The sequence below is a fragment of the Neomonachus schauinslandi genome, chromosome 7, assembly GCF_002201575.2.
Source record: "Neomonachus schauinslandi chromosome 7, ASM220157v2, whole genome shotgun sequence".
Classification (NCBI taxonomy): domain Eukaryota; kingdom Metazoa; phylum Chordata; class Mammalia; order Carnivora; family Phocidae; genus Neomonachus; species Neomonachus schauinslandi.
In genome coordinates, this window is record NC_058409.1 from 128,872,328 (window position 1) to 128,880,304 (window position 7,977).

Genomic DNA, 7,977 nt, shown 5'->3' on the forward strand with positions numbered 1-7,977 from the left:
TAACAAGCAGCACAATTAGAAATTAGACAAAACACATGAAGAGATATTTCACTTTAAAACATGTACAGATAGCAAATAAACACATGAAAAGATGTTCAATAATATGAGCCATTAACGAAATGCTAATTAAAACTACAATAAAAAATGATCATACACTTATAATAATAGGCAAAGTAATGCCACTATATGGGAACAACAGAGGCTGGCAAAGACAAACAAATCTCTCAAATATTGCTGTGGAATTCTAAGAGCTTCAGCCACTATGGAAATTAGTTTGGTAGTCCCTTATGAAAAAAAAAAACATGCAATTATGACATAATCCAGAAATTGCACTCCTAAACTTTTATCTCAGAGAAATGAAAATTCATGTTCATACAAAAATCCATATATGTATGTTTATAGCATTTTTATTTGGAAGTCAAAACTCAAAATAACCCAGATGTTCCTCAGTGGGTGAATGGTTAATTCATGGAATACTACTCAACAATAAATAGGAGAGGCACATTGATGAACAAACTTGGTTGAATCTCCAGAGAATTATTCTGGGAAAAAAACCCAAAGTGATGAAACTGAGTGAAAAAATCTTACAGTATGTAAAGTTCTCTGTGTTTACATATTATAGGATTCCATTTTTATAATGTTCTTAAAATGCAAAAATTATAAATATGGAGAACAGATTAGTGTTTATTAAGGGTTAATGAAGAAGGACATGTGTCTATAAAAGGACACAGAAGTACATGTGTCTACAAAAGATGACGAGGGATCTTTGGGGTGGTGGAATTGTTCTCTGTCTTGACAGTAACGATGCCAATATCCTGGCATTGAGACAAGCCAGGTAATGGGTACACAAGATCCCTCTGTATTATTTCTTATAATTGCTAGTAAATCTGAAATTTCCTAAAAATGACAACTTTATTTAAAATTAATAACATTTAAAAATTCTAAATAAGATTAATAATCTAAATGTTGATATCATAAAATAAAGCCTTTGTCAGTTTGGTGTTTGTGTTGTCAAAAGCTAAGCCAACTGCTATCACCAGGTCAAAAGAAAAAATTACTCTATGCATCTTCTCATCCAGCAAGAATCCACATCTCCATAGAGCTATCTAGAAGATAGACCTATTTGCCAATCATCTGGGGGAACACATACTATCTAATTACATATGTGTTTCTGCATTTGTGTGTGTGTATAAAACTATATACATATATACATATATACATATAGTTTAGGATTCAGAAACGTTACGTGTTAATTTCACAGCCTAGGAAAATCTTTCATTGTGAGTTTAAGGGAAGAAAAAAATAGGTGACATGTAAATTAAACAAAAGAAAGTTATAATAAAAAAGATAAGAAAGAGAGATAGAACAATGGGTGTGCAATTCCAGTGCACACCATTACAGGTACTTTTGAGAAAAAATGGTAGTGGAAAACAATGATACACATAATTGAAACTGAAAAATATTGAGGATAAAAGCAGTACATGCAATTTTTTAAATGGTCAATATAAATTCCAAAAATAACAGAAACTGAGGAAGAACATTATTTTCCAAATATGATTTAGTGATTGAGGAAATACTTTTAGCCTGACATTGTCCCTCAAGCAGTATTTGGATTATGACTGAATTTTTAGGGATGGAAAGCTAATTGGTATTTCATTACTCAATATATTTGCAAACATAATAATATAAATATTGTTTATTGGCTTTCACTTTTAGAGTTAATTTTTAGGCTTGGAGACGATGTTATATTTAAAGGATAGAATGAAACACCAAGAGCTGAGAAATATAAAGATGAAAAAATTGGTAGAAAAGGAAGGGCAGTAATATTTTAATAAAAAGTACAGAAACCAAATAGAAAGATGATAGAAATATCAATTGAGATTTAGTTATATTATTTATATGAAAGATAATTGTTAGAAAATCCCAAATAATAAGACAATTGTCAAACACAGAGATGAAGGAGAGGAGTTGAGCAATTTAAATGTTTATATTTCATATTAGGGGAATAATAAATGTTATGTGATATTAATAAGTTCAGAAATTAACTTAAATATTACTTTGCAAAGGAAATAACCAAAATATAAACAATTTTAAAAGTTACCCTGGAGAGGAGACTTAGAGGTGAAGGAGTAATATGAAACTGTTAATTTTCATTATGACATTCTTTAATGTGCTTTCCTTACTGTGCACATATCAATTAATAAAAAGAAATATTTTTAAAGGATAACCTTAATTACTTAAAAGTGTTAGCCATTTATGGTTTAAGGATGCTTATTGCTGAATTATTATAAAAAATTTTAGAATGCAAACAATTTACCAAATTGGAATCATGCATATAAACATTTTTTCCAGAATCTTTTATGTGTAAAAGAATGTTATTTTTCCTTGGATTTTACTGCTGAATGTGAAATATCACACACCCAAAGCTCTTTGTTTCTTCCTAGTTATTTGGCTAGCAGCTGCTTCTGTTTGCAAGCATACATCATGTGAAGTACAAGTAAATAAAATAATTGGCCTCAATTAGACTAAATTTCCACCAAGTGGATTATTGTACCCTTATTATGACTTCATAGTTTAAATAGTCACACTCACAACTCAAATGCGCCTTTAACTAATTATACTTTTTAGTTAAGAAAATTTTGTTTCGTCTAAAATATTATTTCATTAAAATAGCTACAATAAAAAAGAATTAGCTTTCATTGGGAATATACAATTAAAAAGTAAGATGTAAATAATTTTAGCATGCAAGGTAAAATAATGCTCATTTTTATTTTTATTTTATTTTATTTTATTTTATTTTTTATTTATTTATTTATTTTTAAAGATTTTATTTATTTGACAGAGAGACACAGCGAGAGAGGGAACACAAGCAGGGGGAGTGGGAGAGGGAGAAGCAGGCCTCCCGCCGAGCAGGGAGCCCGATGCGGGGCTCGATCCCAGGACCCTGGGATCATGATCTGAGCCGAAGACAGACGCGAAACGACTGAGCCACCCAGGCGCCCCAATAATGCTCATTTTTAATATTTAAAGTTAAGAATCAAGATCTTCCTGGCTTTATTAAAGTCATCACCAATATTTAAAAATGTGTGCTTGTGGAATAAGTCATCCAATTATTCTATTTAAATCCTGCAGTTCTTCTGGCAATAGAGCATAAGTCACCATAGTTTTTTTTTCTCTCCAATAGATAGTGGCTGGTAATTTCAATCTTATCACAGAAATGCACAATTATATTGTCTGAAATTATTACCCAGGTATTTTTTAGTTCATTTTTACAGGCTTACTATTTACCTGTGATGTTATCATATTACACTCCTTCACAAATAAATGTATTACAGATTAAAAGATGTAATTTTTCTTCTTTAATTAATTTTATACTGTTCTCTCAATAACAAATATAATCAAAAGTTATCATTGATCACTTACTTGTTTTAACTTGTCAATAACAATTATAATTTCCTAATAAGGATAACTATGGAGCACTGGGTGTTATACGCAAACAATGAATCATGGAACACTACATCAAAAACTAATGATGGAATGTATGGTGATTAACATAATAAAAATAGTTTAATAAAGAAACAGATGATTTATTTTTTAAAATGGTCAAAATGATCAAGATAATAAAATTCTTGAAATATTTTTCTTTCTGAATGTAATCATTTAAGCTACGACTGGAAATAACTTCTCTTTTTGTAAAACACATACAGAAAAATAACAAGTTTTCAAATAATTAATTAACTTTGTTATCTCACAAGGATTAAGGAAATTAAATAACAGGATGAGAGACTACATTCCATTATCTAATAGGATAACAGTTCTATCAATAGTCACAAGTCTTAGCTATAAATTTGTAATGCAAATATATATATATCTCAATGTATTTTAAAGGTTTTTAACTAAAATAAGAATCAAGAGAATTTAACATTAATAATAATAAAGAACTTATTCTTATTATCATGTTTCTTTTATTCTTTAATTATACTTATTCAATACTTTAAAGTTATGCTCAATTTATTATAATACTTATGAATTAAAAATTCATATGGTTACAAATATATATGCATACAACATCAGCCCATAGTAGTATACAAAGCAAACATTGGCCAAACTGATGGGAAAAGTAGCAATGCAATAACAGTAGGTGACTTCAATATCCCACTTTTAATAATGGAGAGAATATCCCAACAAATTAATAAGGAAAAAGAGGATTTGAATGACACTATTGACCAAATGGACCTAAGAGATATAGATAGAACATTCTACCCAACAGCAGCAAAATACACATTCTTTTCAACTGTACTTGTTTTTCTCCAGGAAAGATCACGTTAGATTACAAAACAAGTTTTCAAAATTTAAGAAGTTTAAAATCCTACCAAGTATCTTCTTCAACCACATTGGAATAAACTAGAAATCAACAGCAGAAAGACAACTGGAAAATTCATAATTATGTGGAAATTAAACAATCTTGAGAAGAACAAAGTTAAAGGTATCACACTTCCTGATTTCAAAATACATTACAAATTTATAGTAGCCACAACAGCATGGTACTGGTACAAACACAGACATATAGACCAGAATAGAGAGCCCAAAAATAAATTTGTACTCATACAATCATCTGATCTTCAACAAGTGTGCCAATAATACACAATGGAGAGAGTCTCTTCAACAAATGGTGTTGGGAAATGTGGATATCCACATGAAAAAGAATGAAACTAGAACCTTATATCACATATACACAAAGTCAACTCAAAATGGATCAGTGACTTAAATGTAAGACTGGAAACTATAAAACTTCTTTGAGAAAACAGGAAAAAAGTTTCATATGTGTCTTGGAAATTATTTTTTTTAATATGACACCAGAAGCACAGGCAAAAAAAGCAAGAATAAACAAGTGGGACTACAGCAAACTTTAAAGCTTCAGCACAGCCAAGGGAACAGTCAACAAAAATAAAAGGAAACCTATGAATTGGAGAAAATACTTGCAAACCATATATCTGATAAGGGGATGATCTCAAAAACACACAAGGAATTACTATATTTCAATTAAAACAAACAAACAAACAAAAAAACCAATGACACAATTTAAAAATGGCCTAAGGACTTGAATAGATATTTCTCCATGAAAGACATACACATGGCAAATAGGCTTATAAAATTTTTTCAGTGTTACTAATCATTAGGGAAATGCAAATCCAAGCTATAATGAGATATTACCTTACCTATTTGGATGGCTATTATATTAAAAAAAAAAAAAGAAAAAAGAAAGAAAGAAAGGACAGGGCACCACAGGTGGCTCAGTTAGTTAAGCGACTGCCTTCTGCTTGGGTCATGATCCTGAAGTCCCAGGATCGGGTACCACATGCGGCTCCCGGCTCGGCCGGGAGTCTGCTTCTCCTTTTGACCCCCCCCCCCATGCTCTCTCTCTCATTCTCTCTCTCAAATAAATAAATAAATCTTTAAAAAAGAAAAGGAAAACAATTTTTGTTGAGGATGTGGAGAAATTGGAACCCTTACACACTATTAGTCGGAATACAAAATGGTATGGCCAGTATGGAAAACAGCATAGAGGCTCCTTAAAAAATTCAAAATAGGACTACCATGTAATCCACCTTTCCCACTCTGGGCATTACTCCAAAATAACTGAAATCAGAATCTTGAAGAAGAGATACTACCTGTCCCATGTTTATTACAGTGCTATTTGCAATAGTCAAGAAACAACTCAAGTGTCCATTGACAGATAAACTAAGAAAGAAAATGTGGTATATACCTATAATGGATTATTATTCAGCCTGAAAAAAAGAGGAAAAACCTGCTATCTGTGACAATATAGGTGAGTCTAGAGAGTATTATAAGTAAAGTAAGCCAGAGATAGACAAATATTACATGATTCTATTTATAGGACGTATCTAAAATAGTCAAATTCATAGAATCAAAGTATAGAATAGTGGTTGCCAGGGATTGGCTGAGGGGTAGGAAATGGGGAGCTACTAGTCAACAGGTGTGAACTTGCACTCAAGCAAGATGAAAAAGTTCTAGAGTTCTGCTATACAACATTGTCTCTTTAGTTAACAGCAATGTTTTGTACAGTTAAAAATATAACAACAGGAGAAATCTCATGTTACATGTTCTTGTCACAATAAAATAAAACAAATTTAAACATTTTTTAAGAATGGTATTTAGATATTGATATCTTATTACAAAGAGCATTCATTGCTATTACTTGTTATTGCTTCAGAGATTTTTAGGAAGAGAGATAGGAATATATAATTAAAATAAGAAGAAAAATAATAAATTAACCTTCATATATTTACCTTGATATATTTACTTTAACTTGAAAATCACAGAGTTTTGCTAATTTTTTAAATTTCAGATTTGTATCTCTTAACTATTGTTGAGAAATTTTGGATATTAAAAACAGTGATACAGTGAATTACTTCAATTATCTTACAATTTATTCACAATAACTTCAAATGCATAATAATCAGATTAACTATCAAAGTGTAACTGAGTGTGGTTTAAGATTATTAGCAGTTTTTGTGTTCATAAGATTATAAACTACTGAGTATTGTCAAATTACTGTATTTAAATTCAGTTAATTATTTTCTCTGTTTGGTTAATTCACTTGTATAATAAATATCAGTTTCAGTTTCCTACACTATTTGAAACTTGCTTTTTATTGTGTTTTTAATTATGTAAAGATCCTACAAGTTTCTAGAACCAGGGGCGCCCGGATGGCTCAGTTGTTAAGCGTCTGCCTTCGGCTCAGGTCATGATCCCAGGGTCCTGGAATCGAGCCCCACATCGGGCTCCCTGCTCCACAGGAAGCCTGCTTCTCCCTCTACCACAGTCCCCCTGCTTGTGTTCCCTCTCTCACTGTGTCTATCTCTGTCAAATAAATAGATAAAATCTTTAAAAAAAAAAAAAAGATTCCAAACCAAGACTACATAAAAGTTGTATTTTGTGAGCTAGATTTTCAGGTGTGCTTCTCAACCATGCCCTCTCTTATATATAACCATTTTTATGAGTTTTTCTTCTCTCTTTCTAGTTTTTTCTTTACAAATATAAGGAAATGCACACAAACTCAGGAAAAGAATGAAGAGAGGGAGGGAGGGAGGAAGGGAGGAAGAGAGCATGGAAGGAAGGAAGGAAGGAAGGAAGTTTCCCTTCCTACTCATACACAAAAAGTAACATACTATGCCCATTTTAATGCAACTTGCTTTTGTCACTTAACAAATTGTTTTCCAAAGTATATAATATATAATCTCATTACATAGAGATTTTCCTAAATGCTTTTCACAGGTACGTAGTACTCCATTGTGTAGTATATTGTAGTTTATTCAATTGTTGGATTTTGAGTTGAATTCTTGGATGTTGGTGTTGATTCCAATTTTGTGCCAGTACCAATAATGTTACATGGAAGATCACTTGGCACATGTCATTTCAAATTAATGTTAGTGTATTTTGGGGTCTTTAGGACAGATTCCAATCCAAAGAGGGGCTGCAAGGTTAAAAGCTAGATGCATATGTAATTTTGTTAGATATTGCCAAAAGCCCCTCCACAGATGTCATCCCATTTTACATTCTGAGAAACAAAATATAAGACTGCTTCCTTCCTCCTTAGCCTCACTAACAGAGTGTGTTATCAAACCATTCATATTTTTTTAAATTTTACAGGTGAATAATGGTTGTGGTTTTAATTTACATTTTTCTCATGATGACATTTATAATACAATGGAACATATATTTTACAACAAATACTATTTCATCTGAAATACAAAAGCTACATTCTTTAGATTTGAGTAACCCAGGGGAGTATCCTGTGTTAATTGTACACAAGTACCTGTTAATTGTAAGTAATTAAGGTAATTTTAAATCATCTATCTATTTTACTCACTACTACAGTTTAAAGAAACGGGGAGAGAGAGGGGGAGAAGGAAAGGAAAGGAAAGGAAAGGAAAGGAAAGGAAAGGAAAGGAA